This window comes from Pelophylax lessonae (assembly GCF_965119305.1).
Source record: "Pelophylax lessonae genome assembly, chromosome: 13".
NCBI classification, from domain to species: Eukaryota; Metazoa; Chordata; class Amphibia; order Anura; family Ranidae; genus Pelophylax; species Pelophylax lessonae.
In genome coordinates this window covers 124067155-124085688 of record NC_138780.1, presented here as the reverse complement: position 1 = coordinate 124085688, position 18534 = coordinate 124067155, and the positions used below count along the sequence as shown (strand labels likewise).

General features: G+C 41.5%; 1 protein-coding gene across 1 annotated transcript in view; it reads left to right on the top strand.

Annotated features, from left to right (window-relative positions):
* Positions 1–695: 695 nt before the first annotated feature.
* Positions 696–18534, top strand: part of LOC309569262 (carbohydrate sulfotransferase 9-like) — a 31186-nt gene continuing 13347 nt past the window's right edge. The window contains exon 1 of the mRNA XM_082275021.1: positions 696–789. The gene's annotated coding sequence lies outside the window, so the exon portion shown is untranslated. The remainder of the gene's footprint in view (positions 790–18534) is intronic.

Below are 18534 nucleotides of genomic sequence, written 5' to 3'. Positions count from 1 at the left end.
TATAGGCAAAGTTTAAGGATTATGGAAATAAACACAGGGCCTTTCTTTTATGGCTGAAAGTTGTGTTAGTAAAAAAAAAAAAAAAAAACAACTAATTTTGAACCTGCCAGTAGAACAATGACCAAAAAAGTGCAAAAAAAATGTTTTTGTTACATTTCAATAAGAAGCTATAAAGGCTTGAGTCAATATTATTTTAGTTATTCTTTTATAGCTTTTTTTATTATTATTATTGTGCTATTTCACTATTGTATATATCATCTTTTTTTTTTTTAATTAAATACATAAAAAAAGCATTTCCAACATACTATGATTTAGCCAAAAAGACAGCACAGCAGGTCATTTTACTTTTCAGGTTCTTACCTCACACTGAGCACCTGATAAAGAATGGGACATTGCTGTGATGACTCATTTCTGTAAACAGTGGGCTTCTTTCAGCATAGCCAAAGAAAAAACGTTTTTATGTCCGACCCATAACAGAAAGAATGTATGTTCAAAAGAACCATTGATGCTTTTAGTATGATTGGGTTATAATGAAATGAAAAATGCATTATTTTTATTAGATTTCACACTAGATACGAGCATGTTCAAGGTAAATCTGCACATAAATGACCATTTGTGAGGTTAGTAGTGAGTTAACGTCAAGTGGACTTTAGCTTGATGACCTAACAAAGTTCAAATATACGGCTTTTACTTGTCTAAACACCAGTATCGGTTTCTGACATGAGTTCCTGTGAAAAAACAAGACAAGATAAATGAAGAAGAATATTAAAATCCAAGCAACGGAATTAGGTAAATTAGTATGTATTATATACATATATATTGAGATTAAATACTGTAACCTCCAGATGTAAGTGAGGATGAATAATGTGTTATTGTCTAAAACATCATAGCTGTTTGTAACTCTACAAATTTGTACTTTATTCAACTATGCAATGCATGACTTGAATCTTGTTCTAATTTTGATCATGCTTGTCATGTTTGCATTTTGGAAATGCAATGATTTCACACTAAGAACTATAGGTACACAGTTATTTGTTTTGTTGAAAAAAAAAAAAAAAGGTGTGTCCAGTCCACCGAGTGTAACCTCTCATAGCTCCATCACATTGTGTGCAGCTGTTACCAGTGGACACTTAGGGATTTATTTGCTAAAGCTAGAGAGGGCAAAATTAGTCACAATTCTGCAGCAAAACCAATCGGCTTCTAATATCAACGTGTTTAATTAAGATTTAGCAATAAAACCTGGAAGCTGATTTGTGACTATTTTTGCCCTCTCTAATTTTGCCCTCTCTAGCTTTAGTATATAAACACCTTAGGCTCCCAGGATCAAAAGATTTTCAATTTTACATTTTACAATTATACCTGTGTATATTACTAATTGTAAGGAAATAATCCTGCTCTTTTTTTAAATACCATAGTTGATTTTGTGATTATAACTTCATGAGGCAAAGCATTCCAGAGCTTGAATTTGAACTCCCTTCAACCTTTTAAAATAAGTATTGTGCTCAGAGATTAAATATTAAATGCTTAATCAGACCAAAGAGAATGTAAAGCAGAGGAATATTTACCTTACCACAAGCTTTAATCATTGCAGCATAGTGTTTGAAAAGGTGCAGGTGCTTCTTTTGGTGCAGGGCAGCACATTTTTGCCCTATAAACTTCAATAGGAATGCATCAAAAACACGCATAAAATGAAGCATTAAATAATTTCACAAACACAGCAAAAAACACACAAAGTCACACTACAAAAATACACTGAAAACACATCATCATACAGCAGCACTAGTGTGAACCTCCTCTTGGCTGGCCATGAGGCTGCTCCCCTATCACAGTATTTAAGTGCAATGCAGGATTAGCGCCAATGGTCCAACCACATCCAAGGAGGGGAGGAGAATGCCAGTTGTCTGGGAAGAGTGGATTAAGGTAAGTATTCCCATATTTTGAACCCCTCCCCTGGTCTAAATGACCATTTAACCCCCCTTACTATCCAGAAGGGGGAAGGAGCAACACAATGGTTTATTTTATAGCCTGACCTGAGTTAAGCTTAAAAAAAAAAACTGTAGAAAAAGGCCCTTATTAAAACCACTTCTCCTTAGGTAGACGTCCTATGGCATTCTGGAGTTTGTGTGGAGATATCTGAATGATGCCTGCAGCTACATGCATCATCCAGGTTTTTTTTTTTTTCAGCTGGCGATTCCCTCACATGTAAAAGCCATCATAGTGGCAGCTTAGCAGCTTGATTGCTCTTACAGGTGGCGGGAGGAGACCCCCCCCTCTTCCACTCTGTGGTACTTCTCCAATGCGACCAGGGAAAGGGAGCTGGAGAATGAATCCGCCAGGGGTTTACCATAAAACTGTCTGTGGACCAGCTGGTCCCTGGCCATCTCTATGAACCTTGGAGGCTGAAAGCAACTTCATGATGTCACTTCCGGTGCTGGCAGATGTAAACACTGCAGTCTTTTTTACTGGGAAAACTGAGATCGATTTTTTTCTCAGGCTTTTCAGCATAGAGGAGAGATGTGGGGACTTATAGACCCCAGATCTCTCCATAAAGAGAACCTGTCATACTCTATTCCTATTACAAGGGATGTTTACATTCCTTGTAATAGGAGTAAAAGTAATAAAATAAAAAAATTAAAGGGAAAGTGTAAAAATAAAAAATTAAATAAGCAAAAAAAAAACGTTTAAAGCACTCCAACCCTTCGTGCTCGCACGCAGAAGCGAACGCATATGTAGGTCAAGCCTGCATATGTAAACAGCATTCAAGCCACACATATGAGGTATCACCACGAACAGTATAGCAAGAGCAATAATTCTAGCTCAAGACCTCCTCTGTAACTCTGATAACCAGTACAAAATTTTAAGCGTCGTCTATGAAGATTAAGTACCAAAGTTTGGCTCCATTCCACGAGTGTGCGCAATTTTAAAGCGTGAGATGTTAGATATCTTTTTACTTGGCGTAACATCCTCTTTCAACATCATTTTTGCGTTTGAAAAATTGCTGCACAAATACCATGTGACATGAAAAAGTGCAATGAACGCCATTTTATTCCAAAGGGTCTCTGCCACAAAAAAAAAATGTATATACAGTATATAATGTTTGGGGGTTCTGAGTAATTTTCTAGCAAACACATGTAGGAGAGGAATGCCAGAATTTGCTTTGGCTGTAAGTGGTTAAACCAGTGGTAAAAATGTTCTTTCCTCAGCATGCAGCATCTCTCTGCTTTGTAAAGAAATTGCTTTGTCAAACCTGTGTGCTAATTTGTGAACTTATGCTAGTTTAAGAAAAATAATGTACCTTTTCTAAACTAAATATGTCCAGTTTTTATGACTATTTATTGTAGGTAAGTCTTCTGTTTAGTTACATTTCAAAGTTATTGCGCAGATAAACCCAAATTAGAAAGCCGCTGGCAAAAACAATACTGATAAGATTGTAAACAACAAAAACAAACAGAAAATTGCTACACTAAACTGAGAAAAAAATAAAGTCCCATCAATATTACAGTCCAATTAGAAGTGATATAGTCCAATCATGAGACTAGTAGATCATTCCATGGAAAATGTGAGGGATTAAGTGTTCAACATATATGAAAAAAACACCTTGATAGCAAATATCGTATAAAATGCATTAAAGATAAAAGATATCAACTGCTTACAAAGAGGCAGTTAAAAACGAACATGTATGCAATGTACAGTATCTCACAAAAGTGAGTACACCCCTCACATTTTTGTAAATATGTTATTATATCTTTTCATGTGACAACACTGAAGAAATTACACTTTGCTACAATGTAATTAGTAGTGAGTGTACAGCTTGTATAACAGTGTAAATTTGCTGTCCCCTCAAAATAACTCAACACACAGCCTTTAATGTCTAAACCGCTGGCAACAAAAGTGAGTGCACCCCTAAGTAAAAATGTCCACATTGGGCCCAATTAGCCATTTTCCCTTCCTGGTGTCATGTGACTCGTTAGTGTTACAAGGCCTCAGGTGTGAACGGCGAGCAGGTGTGTTAAATTTGGTGTTAAATTTGGTGGTATCGCTCTCACTCTCTTATACTGGTTACTGGAAGTTCAACATTGCACCTTATGGCAAGGAACTCTCTGAGGATCTGAAAAAAAGAATTGTTGCTCTACATAAAGATGACCTAAGAAGATTGCCAAGACCCTGAAACTGAGCTGCAGCATGGTGGCCAAGACCATACAGCGGTTTAACAGGACAGGTTCCACTCAGAACTGGCCTTGCCATGGTCGACCAAAGCAGTTGAGTGCACGTGCTCAGCGCCATATCCCGAGGTTGTCTTTGGGAAATAGACGTATGAGTACTGCCAGCATTGCTGGAGAGGTTGAAGGGGTGGGGGGGTCGGCCTGTCAGAGCTCAGACCATACACTGCACACTGTACCAAATTGGTCTGCATGGCTGTCGTCCCAGAAGGAAGCCTCTTCTAAAGATGATGCACAAAAAGCCCACAGTTTGCTGAAGTCAAGAAGACTAAGGACATGGATTACTGTAACCATGTCCTGTGGTCTGATGAGACCAAGATAAAGGTATTTGGTTTAGATGGTGTCAAGCGTGTGTGGCAGCAACCAGGTGAGGAGTACAAAAACAAGTGTGTCTTGCCTACAGTCCAGCATGGTGGTGGGAGTGTCATGGTTTGGGGCTGCATGAGTGCTTTCGGCACTGGGGAGCTACAGTTCATTGAGGGAACCATAAATGCCAACATGTACTGTGACATACTGAAGCAGAGCATGATCCCCTCCCTGCGGAGACTGGGCCGCAGGGCATAATTCCAACATGATAATGACCCCAAACACACCTCCAAGACGACCATTGCCTTGCTAAAGAAGCTGAAGGTAAAGGTGATGGATTGGCCAAGCATGTCTCCAGACCTAAACCCTATTAAGCATGTGTGTGACATCCTCAAATGTAAGGTGGAGGAGCGCAAGGTCTCTAACATCTACCAGCTTCGTGATGTTGTCATGGAGGAGTGGAAGAGGACTCCAGTGGCAACCTGTGAAGCTCTGGTGAACTCCATGCCAAAGAGGGTTTAAGGCAGTGCTGCAAAATAATGGTGGCCACAAAAAATATTGGCATTTTGGGCCCAGTTTGGATATTTTGATTTAGGGGTGTACTCACTTTTGTTGCCAGCGGTTTGAACATTAATGGCTGTGTGTTGAGTTATTTTGAGGGGACAGCAAATTTACACTGTTATACAAGCTGTACATTCACTACTTATAATTTATATCTTTATTGGTGATTTTTTTATATATACATACATTTCAAACAAACATTGTCATATTCGACCAAACCCCACCCACCCTCCTCCCCCCAATTAAACCGATGACTCAAAAAAAAAAAAAAAAGGAACATTTTTACACTTTTATCCACACATTTTCCCAACATTTCTTCGTATGAAGATGTATTCCATATTATATTACCATACACCAGGAGGGGTATGGGGACCGTCCCCTGCAGTCTGGACCCGGCTCCGCCCAGGGTAACCCTCTCTTAAACTCCCTTTAAGAAGAATTGGCTTCCAAGTATTGCACCCAGGGTTTCCATCTCAACTTAACTTGATCCTCTGAATTTCCCAATATGGCGGACAGCTCTTCCATCTTAAAAATCTCATTGACCTTCCCACACCACAACTCGTAAGTTGGGATCACTGTCTGTTTCCAGAAAATCGGTATGCATGCTCTTGCTGCATTCAACAGACGCAGAGTCAGGGACCTTCTGTAGCTCCGCACTGAGCTTCCTGTCAAATGCAGCAAGCACAACGCGGGGTCCTCTAGTATATCCACATTGGTTATATGTTTTATAGCCACTGCTATCTTATTCCAAAATGGCCGCACTCTTTTACATCCCCAAAAAATATGGACCATGTTTCCATCCTCCAATCCACACCGCCAGCATTTTCCTGAGACCACCTCTTTTATTCTGTGTAATAGTGATGGGACTCTATACCATCTGGTTAGAATTTTATACCCTGTTTCTTGGATCTTACAATCTAGAGACGATTGATGAACTAATCTCAGGATCTTATTTATCTGCTCTTTTGACCACACGGTATTTAACTCCTGCTCCCATTTTTGGATAAACGGCAATTGTTGGTCTCCCTCATCTTCTGACAGTTGTGTATAGAACCTTGAGATCAGATGGCCCGTCGCTTTACCTGTTCTACACATATTTTCCAGGTCTGTTAGCTCTCGTGGTGCGTACCCTTTCCGCCGAACTGATCTAATATAATTATACAGCTGATATAGGGTGAAATAATCTAACGATTCTCCTGCACCTGTCCTAAGTTCTTCTAGGGAGGGCATAGGCCCATTTTGCCATATATCACATAGGCGCCTTTTACCATCTTGAGCCCACCTACGGATTCTGGCATTTATACACCCCGGGGGAAAATCCGGGTTCCCCAAAATCGGTGTCATCGGAAATAGACCCGGGGCTACCCTCCAATGCAACTGAATTCTCTTAGTTTCTTTTATAGTCGCTCCCACTGTAGGATGTTTGAGAATAGCGTCTTTAGATTCGAACACCGACCATGGGGCTGGGGGGGTTAACTGTCCTGTTTCCTCATTCTCTAAATCCACCCATTGTTTGGTACGTTTATTGCAGTGCCAGTCTACCACCCTTACTAAATGGACCGCCCTGTAATATCTCAGGATATCTGGGAATCCAATCCCACCTCTTACTTTGGGTAAGGCCAACGTCTGCATCTTAATTCTAGGGGATTTGTTTGCCCAAATATAGGCGCGAAGTATGCCCTTAATTGATTGAAAAAATTATTTTGGAACTGCTATTGGAATTGTCTGCATCAAATACAAAATACGGGGTAACACATTCATTTTAATAACGCTACTGCGCCCAAACCACGTCACTGCCAACAGCTGCCATATTCTGAGATCTGCTTTAATCTTTCTTACAAGTGGAAGGTAATTCTTTCTATAGAGATCCTCGGGATCTGCCGTTAACTGTATCCCTAAGTATTTGAGCGTATCTGAGACCCATTGAAACGGAAACGCTATTCAAAGTGCTCTCTCTTCTTGGTCAGATAACGATACGTTGAGTGCCGCTGATTTAGTTACATTAATTTTATAGTTAGAGAACCCACTGTATGTTTTCAAGGCGTCTAGAATATTTGGTAGTGAAAGAGAGGGGTTAGTAGCAAAAAACAGCAGGTCATCCGCAAACACGGCCACCTTGTGTTGTTCCCCCCCCGCATTGGATTCCCGCTATATCCGGAGAACTCCGAATTCTACACAGTAGGGGTTCCAGGCACAACACGAATATAAGCGGGGATAAAGGGCACCCCTGCCGTGTGCCATTAGAGATAGGGAAGTAGCTTGACCTCCATTCATTTACCCTAACCGCAGCCGTAGGGACCGTGTAAAGTGCCAGTATAAATTGCAGCATTTGCGGTCCCAGGCCTATATATGACAGGGTGGCCCGGATAAAATCCCACGCCACCCTGTCAAAGGCCTTTTCCGCTGCGAAAAGAACCATCTTCTTCCGTGATGTACATGCCAGATGTATTAAATCTATGGCTCGAATTGTATTATCCCGGGACTCCCGGGTAGGAATAAAGCCCACTTGGTCAAAATGGACCAGGTCTGCCATATATGGTAAGAGCCGATTTGCTAATATTCTTGCGTATAGTTTAGTGTCTACATTTATCAAAGATATCGGGCGATAGCTACCACAACACAGGGGGTCCTTCTCTTCTTTAAGTAATAAAGTAATATGCGCCCGTAGAGAATCCAACGGGAACGCCGCTCTTCTTCCCACCTCATTGAAATGTGATAGTAGGGGGTTCTTTAAACGCTCCCCAAATTTCTTGTAGTAGCTTAAAGTAAAGCCATCTGGGCCAGGTGCCTTATGTGCTTTGGTCTGTGAGATCGCTGTGGCCAGCTCTTCCCCCGATATCTCGCCTTCCAATGTCAATACTTGGTCTTCTGACAGAGTACGCATGCCCGAGTCTCGTAAATACTCCTCTATCTGCTTCCCCTTTTCTGGACTTTTCTTACTCCCCATTTCCGGTAGGTTATATAGTGACCGATAGAAAGAGCAGAACTCTTCTGCTAGGTCAGCTGAAGTGTGAACCTCCCCACCTTTTGTATTTCTAAGATGTAAGATTTGAGTTCGTCTTTTTGGGCCCCTCAATGCTCGTGCCAGCATCGCCCCTGGTTTATTTGCATATTCATACAGGTGTCTTTTCAACCATAACATATTTCGTACTGTCTTTTGAAAAAGTATCTGATTCAATTCCTCTCTTACCCGCATGAGAGGGATCAAGTGAGCTTCCTCAAGCGTTCTCTTATGCTGCCTACTCAGCTGTTCAATTTTAGTTAAATATTCTTTGATTTTCGCATCCCGCTCTCTTTTACGCTGTGCACCCAACTGTATCAGTACCCCTCTTATCACGCACTTATGCGCTTCCCAGACCGTAGAAGGTGAGAGCGACTCCGATGTATTTTCTATAAAGTAGTTGTGTAACGCCTCATCTATCTTCCCCTCCGCTTCCGGGGATTGTAATAAGGCCTCATTTATACGCCATGATCTTGGACTACAGTTTTTCGATTCCCATTCTATACTCACATACACCGGGAAATGGTCAGAGATTGAAAAATCTCCGATATCTGAGTCTGTCACTAACGGCAGGTCTGCCTGGGTAACCAGAATTCTGTCTATCCTACTATATGCCTTGTAGATTGGAGAATAGAAAGTGTAATTTCTCTCTCCCGGGTGCATCAACCTCCATGGATCGATGAGGCCCAGGAGGGAGATCTCTTTTTGCAGCCTTCGTAATTTAGCAAATGACATATATGAGCTTCTTTTGGAGGTATCTAACAGAGGTTCTGGGTACATTTACTACTTTACCACTTTAGCAAAGTGTCATTTCTTCAGTGTTGTCACATGAAAAGATAAAATAAAATATTTACAAAAATGTGAGGGGTGTACTCACTTTTGTTATGTACTGTACATCCATCCCGGGATTCAAGCAGACAGCCTTGATCTTTAATAGATTTTATATTGTTTCACACTATGGGAGTTGTTTTTATTTATCTTACATGTATTATTTGCCAGTGAACCATCAATTATTCCCTATGTGAGTGTTCCCATTGGACACCAAAGAAAAGTAATAGAGGTCTCCCGTTTCGCTGCAAAGGAAAGAGGGATAATGACTCCGGTATTAAAGGTATTCTATCATACTGCGTTTATGGCTCTTATAATCTAAAGTCCATTTCCTCTGGTAAGTTGTCATCTTATATTATATGGTGGAGGCGCACCTGGGTGTTTCACCTTTCTATACGATATTCACTATCAAGGTATTTTTTTCATATACACTATATTACCAAAAGTATTGGGACACCTGCCTTTACACGCACATGAACTTTAATGGCATCCCAGTCTTAGTCCATAGGGTTCAATATTGAGTTGGCCCACTCTTTTCAGCTATAACAGCTTCAACTCTTCTGGGAAGGCTTTATGGACCTTGTTTGTGCATGTGTGTTTGTTTTTTGTTTGTTTTTTTTTCATATCCCACATTTCTCTTTTAAATAGGAATGATAAGACCCCATTCACACTGGGGCGATCCGACTTGTCGGGGCGGCCTCACAGGTCGCGGTGCGCAGCTCGCACCGTGACCTCGGAGCGGCCGGCACGGACTTCATATCATTGAAGTCAATGCAGCTCGCTCCGGGTCGCCCCAAAGAAGCTCCAGACCCTTTTTCTAAGTCGGAGCGACTTGTGTCGTTCCTATTAGAATGGGTCCACAGCTTCTCTATGGAAGGCGACCTATGGCGACCTGTCAGGCGACCAGGTCGCCTGACAGGTCACCCCAGTGTGAACGGGGTCTAAGAAGACAAGAAAATAATGCAGATGGCCATATTCTAACTTGTTTCTTTCTTGTTTCTTAGTTCTTATATTTAAATTCTAATCATGTCAGTCATGTTACCCACAGGATCCTCTTTCAGATAGGATTTACTAACAGTTAGGTTCTGTGAGGGTCTATCAATCCATTTGCATTATATATATGTAGCGCTACCCCCATAGGAGCTGCTGGGGAATATGGATTTCCCCCACCCTGCTCAGCCAGGCACACACATTTTCCACACACTCTGTAGATAGGAATCTGTCCCTGCAGCTTTGTTTTTGTATTTTATTAGGGGGATTGAACTTGGATGGGGATAGGGTTAATATGGGATGCCCACTTCTGGAATCCTTCAGGGACAGAACTATATACATCCAGTATATACAGTATATATATATATATATATATATATATATATATATATATATATATATATATATATATAGCAGGTTTTCCAGGCATTGAGCCTGATGTGGGTCTGCCATTTTTACCGGTTACCTCTCCAGCCCATGTGAGCTGCGACCCTGGGTGTGAGAACTGAGACATTGACAACTCCGGCAGCATCTTTGTTTTGTTCTTTTATTGTGTTTAAGGGGATGGGAGAAAGGAATGAGTGTGATACTCCTTTAGGCTCAACTTAATACAATTGTGGGACTTTTCTGGCAAACACTATCACTCTAGCAATGCTAGGGGGTGCTATATACACTTTATATGATAGTCATTTTTTGGTGACAGGTTCTCTTTTTAGAGATATTAGGCATCTCTTGCCGCACATGAACAGAGCATAAACTGACTTGGCTTTGGGCTCTCAACTAAACGTGGGCATGTGTAACTTATGGAAGATAGGGACATTTAAATCCAGCTACAGGATAGAGAGTGGCAGACATACATTTCCCAATTTCACCTGTGAGGCACAAACCATGAAGCACTCAGCACTTCTTGTGTGGCCAGGAAAACAACAGATCTAGGATGTTTCCCCATGATCTGTTTAGCCGATATAGAAAAGAGACCCCCAATTAAAAAACAACAAATATGCTATACTTACCTTCTCTGTGCAATCATTTTTCACAATGCAGACCCTATTCTCCTCTTCTGGGATCCCCTGCAGGCACTCTGGACTCCTGCCCCCTGCCTAGTGCCCCTACAAAAAGCTGCTTGCTATAAGGCACTTGTGCATTCTCGCCCCTGAGTCGGCTTTGTGTGCCTATTGACACACAAAGAGCAGCTTGGCCCCGTCCCCGGCTCTGTCCTCATTGCCTGTGATTGAAAGCAGCAGGAGCCAATGGCTCCCCCTGCTGCCTCTCTGTCCAATGAGGAGAGCTAGAGCCAAGAAAGTGCACATCGCTGGATCAAGATCAGGCTCAGATAAGTATTTAGGGGAGACTAGGGAGGGAACCTGCATGCCAAAGGATTCATACCTTAGTTCATAGAATGCATTACGTTAAAAACCATGTACCTCTAAAACCACTTTAGGTGAATTTTTTTTTAACTAAAATGTAAAAAAAAAAAAAAAAACAGGTCACTCAGAAGTGAAAGAAATACTTCCAGGGCATGGGTAAGTTACCTTTGAGAGGCGGAGATCTACCTGAACATCATGAAAGAGATCAAAGATCATCAGGATTCAATGCCCTTTTTTTTTTCCAAAATATCTTTATTCTTTTTTAATTTTATTTTAAGACATTTACTAGCAAGGCCTAAATATTAAGGAGTGCTTAGAAAATATTATAACAAATAATAGTAATTTGCTATCAAAAACAAATGCCACTGTACACATATAAACTTAGACTACTTTAAAAGTGGAGTCAGTAGAGCAGTGGACATTATCAGTAGAGCAGTGGACAGTGTGTGGACAGTCAGTGTCAGTAGGGCAGTAGATGGTGTGTGGACAATGACAGTAGAGCAGTGGGCGGTGTCAGTAGAGCAGTGGGCGGTGTCAGTAGAGCAGTGGATGGTGTCAGTAGGGCAGTGGACGTTGTCAGTCAGTAGAGCAGTGGACAGTGTCAGTAAAGCAGTGGACAGTGTCAGTACAGCAGTGGATGGTGTCAGTAGAGCAGTGGATGGTGTCAGTAGGGCAGTGGATGGTGTCAGTAAAGCAGTGGATGTCTCAGTAGGGCTGAGGGTGGAGTCAGTAGGGCAGTGGACGTTGTCAATCAGTAGAGTAGTGGACAGTGTCAGTAGAGTAGTGGACAGTGTCAGTACAGCAGTGGATGGTGTCAGTAAGGCAGAGGTTGGTGTCAATAGGGTATTGAAAGGTTTTAGTCATTTTTATTTTTATTATTGTAATTTTTTTTATTACTATTTTATTTTTTTATAGTTTGTACATTTTTTTAACAGCCCTGTTGGGGGGCTTTAGTGAAATATTAGGGGTTTAAACAGACCCCTAATGTCTCACTTTTAAGAAGGTGATTTAGTCCTTCAACTCCAGTCCCCCTAATCATTTTTTTTAAAAGCTCCCCTGTAATTGTCATTACTTCCACATTACGTTTGTATACTGACCTACGTGTCTTCATGCTAGTTCCTTTTAAATTAGTAATATCTTACATGATCTCTGAAGCAGGCAGGACCATCTCGGATGTGAGCATCTAAAGCCCGCTCATGCGTATCTCCGGGATTAGCTGCAGCTGGCTAGCCAGAATGCACCTCCCCAATCTCGTGCCGGAGCAGTAATGACACTCACTGGGTGGTGAAGTTAGATTACAGGTTATCATAGCAATGGCAGCATTGGCAGATGTTCCTGCCCCTTGTTATGGCAGCCTTTCAATCAAACGAGATCCCGGATAGGCAAGTGCAGTCAGGGAAAGCAGCAAGCCCAGCTTCCCGTGTACTCCTGGGAGGACTCCTGCCTCGGTACCAATCACTCACTGTGTTCATTCAGAAAAAAAGGGCCGGTAAATGACATAAATACCAGCCCCTTCCCCCTTTCTCCATCCTGAAACGATCCCTCGCAGCAACCAGTAGGAGAAGTGAAGAGGGCAAGCCAGCATTAATGCAAGGGGAGGAGGACCAGGGGAGCATACAGGGGATCCAGGCACCAGAAGGAAAGGGAGACTGGATAGGAAGGACAGTGGTGGTGGCATTTACAGGAACTGATCCTCTGTATTTCCTTCCTGCTCCTGAATGGCGGCGGGAGGGAGGAGAGGGGAAGCCAGCTTTCAGCTGCTTCAAGAGAAAAATACAGAGGTTGGATTCCAGTAAATACCACCTCCAGTCCTGGTTCCATAGGTCAGCAAGGAAGGAACAGGATCCACCCACCACCTGTCTGCGATCGACAGGTAGGTTGGGTTCAACGGGTTGCCAACCCCTCTTCTAGGGCCATCATTTATGGTTAACTGCAATTTAAAAAGCTGTAACCATTGCCTGTGGACAATTTTGGACAAAAATTTGTTGCTATTTTGTGGGCACACAAAATGTGAGGTCTTTGCTATCTTTAAGTCTATCTATTTATGCCACACAATCTAATCTTTTATATTTTATAGAAGAGATAGAGAATTTACTGTATTGTACTTGTGTGCACTAAAATGAATGTAAGTGGATTTGTTTTTTTACTGAAAGTATAGGAATTGATAAACAGGTGTCACATAAAAACTGCAACTACTATCATTTTATTCTTTGGGTCCTCTACTTGCAGAAAACCTAAAATGTTTTCAAGTTTTTTAACAAAAAAAATGCATTTTGCTTTATGTGAGCAATTTATGAAAAAAATGTTTGTGTAAGCAAAAAGGCTAAAGCTGGAGACATACAGGCACAAATATTTTCATGATGAGGTCTGCTATGTTGTATAACTGTTCTTTTGTTACCAAGCATGATGGACAATAAACAGGATCACTTTTCAAAAGGTTCGCCAAAGGTTCAATGAACGGTTAATAAATGTTCAGTATGCGCAGCATGGACCAGAGCGGCCACTGCTGTTAGAAGCCTTGCTCTCTTCAGGGTTAATAGCCCACTTTACAGGGCTAAAGAACGGTGGTTTTTGCCTATACCACAACCCCTTCTGTCAGCCGTCACCTGTGCATGCTGACCATTAGGAAGAAGAACCGAGGAGGAGCTCAGAAATCTTTCACTCACTACCTCCTCAGATCCAGGGAGAGGTCCAGCATGGCTGGAAATGGCGCTGAGTCCCAGCATGCCTCTTCTGCAGCCTCTCCAGCTACTCCTCTCCTCACAACAGATCATCCACAATCAGTGCCGGGACAAGGTCATCCTGTGCTAGGGGAAAGGATGCCAAACTGGGCCCCCCTTCCCTTGGGGTTAGGGTCAAGGCGCCATTCTCATCCCTGAAATAAACCATTGCACCCAGGGCAACTGTCCCTCCTGCCCACCCCTTGTCCTGGCCCTGTCCACAATTACCTACAGGATCTGCACAAAACAGTGAGTACAGTCCTCTCACAAAACTGGATCTAGAAAATAGACTCCCTCTGCTCTAAACTCCTGAACAAGTTTCAATCTGAAATACAAAAATCAACCACCACATTATCAGAAGAAATAGCTGCACTTGGCACTCAAACTGATCTGCTGGAAAGCAAGCGTGATGAATTAGCCATTGCATTTAATGACCTCTCAAGGGAACATGAGCCATTATCCTCAGCATTTTCTCAATTACAATCACATGTTGAAGATCTTGACAACAGGAATAGGAGGAATAACCTCAGGATTAGAGGAGCCCCAGAAACCATTACAGACCTTACAGTATTCACCCTTAAACTTTTTCAAAGTTTACTCTCAAATCAAGAAGCACATGCCTTTAAATTCTACAGAATAGACCGGGCCCTTAGAGGCCAGGAGAGCCGTCTTACATTGTTTACATTCCAGGTGGCTCTCCTGTCAGCTTTGCTGAAGATCGCCAGGGGCCAGCGGTGATCGAGCCCACTCCTCCCACGTTCTGCCTCCTGCTGTGTCTGTTTGCAGCGGGAGCGAGACTCCGGCAGTGCACGCGCCGCCAAAACCGTGTGCACATAATCATGTAGATCTACGTGATTATGTGCAACCGAGCCGCCTTGTCACAGTAAATCTGCGTGGGGCAGTCAGCAAGTGGTTAATGAAGAAATTTTAACATAATGCAAGAAACCTAAACTCAATGGAATCCCTATCCAAAAATACCCAGACATATCTCAAGCCACACTAGACAGAAGAAGGAAAATCAAGGAAATCACTTCTGTGCTTTCCACAATCAGGATCTGTTCTAGATGGGGATTCCCTTTAAATTAATTGTCCCACATAATGGGATAACCTACACTGCAACACCTATCCCTGAAGGTCAAGATTTTTTGATCAAATTAGGTCTCTTGGACCCTGGAACTATTCCACCTACCCCATCAACTCCTCGCCCTATCCCTATCTGGAACGCACCTACCCCTCGCAGAGACAGGCGCAGATTCCGACATGACGCTGGTTCTCATTACTCTGGTTAATCAAGAAACCTCACTGAAGTTCAACAAAGATCCAGTTTATTTATTTATTTATTTTACATATCTTTGGAGCAGTTGTGTAACAGTTAAAGAAGTTCATTTATGCTTCTCTGGGGACATCTAGTGCCCATTTTGTGATTTAACGATTTCATTCATTCATTGACTGTCCCATTTTCAGATTATATTTGATGAAGAGACTGTTACTCACTCCTGATTATTTCTTAGGAGTAGTGTTTCAATAGTATTTTTTGAAGGTCCTAGTGTAGAACCTTATCTTAAACACTGGATGATTTTTTTAATTCTTATACTCATTAATTCCTATATCTATACCAAATAGGTATGCACAGTCAAGTTACCAATATAATTTGTGGCTGTCCATTCCTATGTCATTATGATTTTCCCCCACTCAGCCTCTGCCATCCCGTGATCTTTGGGGAGCAACAGCAGAATTAGAGATTGCTCTCTTTCCCTGGTTACTGTTTGCAATCTTTGGGTAATTTTGCTTTGCCCCTTGGTCCCCAGGGTGGTCAGGTGGAGATTGAGTCTCGGGCAGATTTTATGTTGTCTGGGGATTTTTTCCACCCCGGACCCAAAGTTGAATGTTTATATTTTATATGTTCATATTTTTACATCTTTTATTGCTAAAAACTATAAGATAACTTCTAAAAATAGATGTGTTACTATCTTTTGGTATAATCTCAGATACATAATACGGGTATATAACATCTGTGTAATAGGACCTTGGTATATTATGCTGATTTCTGATATAATAGGGAAACAAGTCTACACTTTCATTCTCCCATTCATTATACAATCCATTATCACAAATTCTGCTGTGTTTGTAAATTTTAATTATTCATTATGGCTATAGTCATTCTCTCACATAATGTACAAGGATTTAACTCCCCAATAAACGAAAGAAAGTTTTAATTCAATATAAAAAATTAAACGCTAAAGTGATCTTGTTACAAGAAACCCATTTTCTTAAAGACCACTCTCCCACCTTCTTCCATAAGGCTTATAACCAATCCTTTTACACTAATGCTCCTTCCAAACCTAAAGGAGTAGCAATCTTATTACATGACTCCTTCCCCATGAAAATTCAACAAGTATATAGGGATACAGAAAGTCGTTTTATTATCATCAATGGGCCGAGATTTGACTATAGCTAATGTTTATGCCCCTAACGAAGCACGAGCTTCCTTTTTTAATCATTTTTTGGATGTTCTACAATGCTATCAATCAACACACATTATTTTTGCAGGCGACTTTAATTCAGTTTCACAATCTAATCTGGATCAAAGCAAACATTCCCCAAATTCCAATGCCTTCTCTAAAACCACAAATACTCATCCTAATTCCTTACAACTCATTGATTCTTGAAGATCACTTAATATAGGTGCTTGTGAATATACATTATACTCACACCCACACAATTCTTACTCACGCCTGGACTATATATTTTGTACCCCCATCCTTTTATTCAACTCTTTAGACACCTTTATACACTCTTGCTCATGGTCTGACCATCACATAAACTCCCTTTCCACACACTTTATTGGTCTTTTTCCCACTCTATATTCTTGGAGACTCAACAAAGCCCTTTTAACAGATCCTAATCAATAATAAGTAGCTTTTGCCATAGAATAATACTTTAATCTCAATGACACCCCAAATACACAAATTTCAACTCTATGGTTAGCACACAAAGCAGTAATCTGAGGCAAATTAATCAAGTTAGCAGCACATAACAAACAAAAATGGGATACAAATCTATCCATTACAAATGAACTACAAAAGATATAAAAGTCTCATATGAACACGCATGACCCTCTAATAGCAGAATTTATCACAAATAAACGTTTAGAATTAGACTCCCTTCTGTCATATAAAGCAGAAAAAGCCCTTAGATGATCCAAAGCAAATGTATTTATTTTTTTCTATCAAGTAATTCATACTCCACAATGTTCGCTAGAAAATAAAATCAATCAATTAAACCTCCTCATATCTATAAACTTCCTCAGATCAGACAGTAACTAACACTAATGACACTGTATCTATTTTTCAAAAATTTTATTCGGACCTCCTTTTAAAACCCCCCTCTAATACCCTTCCCACAGACCCTTCATAGCTAGAGAAAATCCAATTCTCCACATTATCATCCATCCAATTAGAAAAATTAAACGCCCCTTGCAAAACAGAAGAAATCGCACAAATTATTAAATCTCTTAAAAGAGGATTTGCACCGGTCCAGATGGATTCACATAATTTTATTATATAAACAATTTGCAACTCTACTGGCCAAAACTTACAGAATTATATAATAATATCCTTAAAGGAGGCACATTCCCAGATGAGATGCTACTTGCAAATATGTCCTTTATCCCTAAATCCAAAAAAGATCAAACCCTACCACAAAATTATAGACCAATTTCAATATTTAAAAATGACCCTAAACATTTCAGCAGACTACTAGCAAACACTTTCCTCTGTAATATCCTCCATTATATCTCCCTTTTAGTACGGTTTTATTCCAGGCAGTGACGGCCGGTCTATAGGGGGCGCAGGGGCGCTGCCCCCCCAATCAGCATCTTCAAGGGAAAAAAAATTACCTTTTAAAGCTCACTAGGGGCGCCGGAGCTATTGCAGTCTATGGGGGGGGAGGGGTTTTGGCATCCCACGTGGCTAGAGCAGAGGCGCTGATTGGAGGCCTTCTGGGTGTCATCGGGGCACAGAGCAATGTGCCCCGACACTCCTACTTCTTCACTTCTAGTCCTGTGATTGGTCCAGACTCCAGCCTGGACCAATCATTCAGGACTCCCGTCTGACGTCGTCATGGGGGGCGGTGCGTGCGTCAGTCACTCTGACACACGCACCTTCCCGGTCAGAGCGAGGAGGATCAGCGTGGTCAATGGTCGCGAGATGTCTGCAGTCAGTCAGCCAGGAGCAGGTAAGTAAATCCGCTGCCTTGTGTTTCTCCTCTGCTGCCGGCTGCCACTGTAATGCAGAGCCTGCCAAGAACACTCAGAGTCAGATCTTATTACAGACATGTCAGCGAGCAGTACAGAGCATTGCGAACAGCCTGGTATGGGGGACGTCTGCAGCCAGCGCTGTCTTATCGTTATCTCAGATGCTCTATGGAACTGAATTGTAAAAGTGTTGTCAATGATTGATTAGCTTGAACTGTGTGCTCAGGAGGGGGTTGCTGACGGAGGGGGAAGTGAGTCCTTGTATCAGCTCTATTGGTAGCTAGAT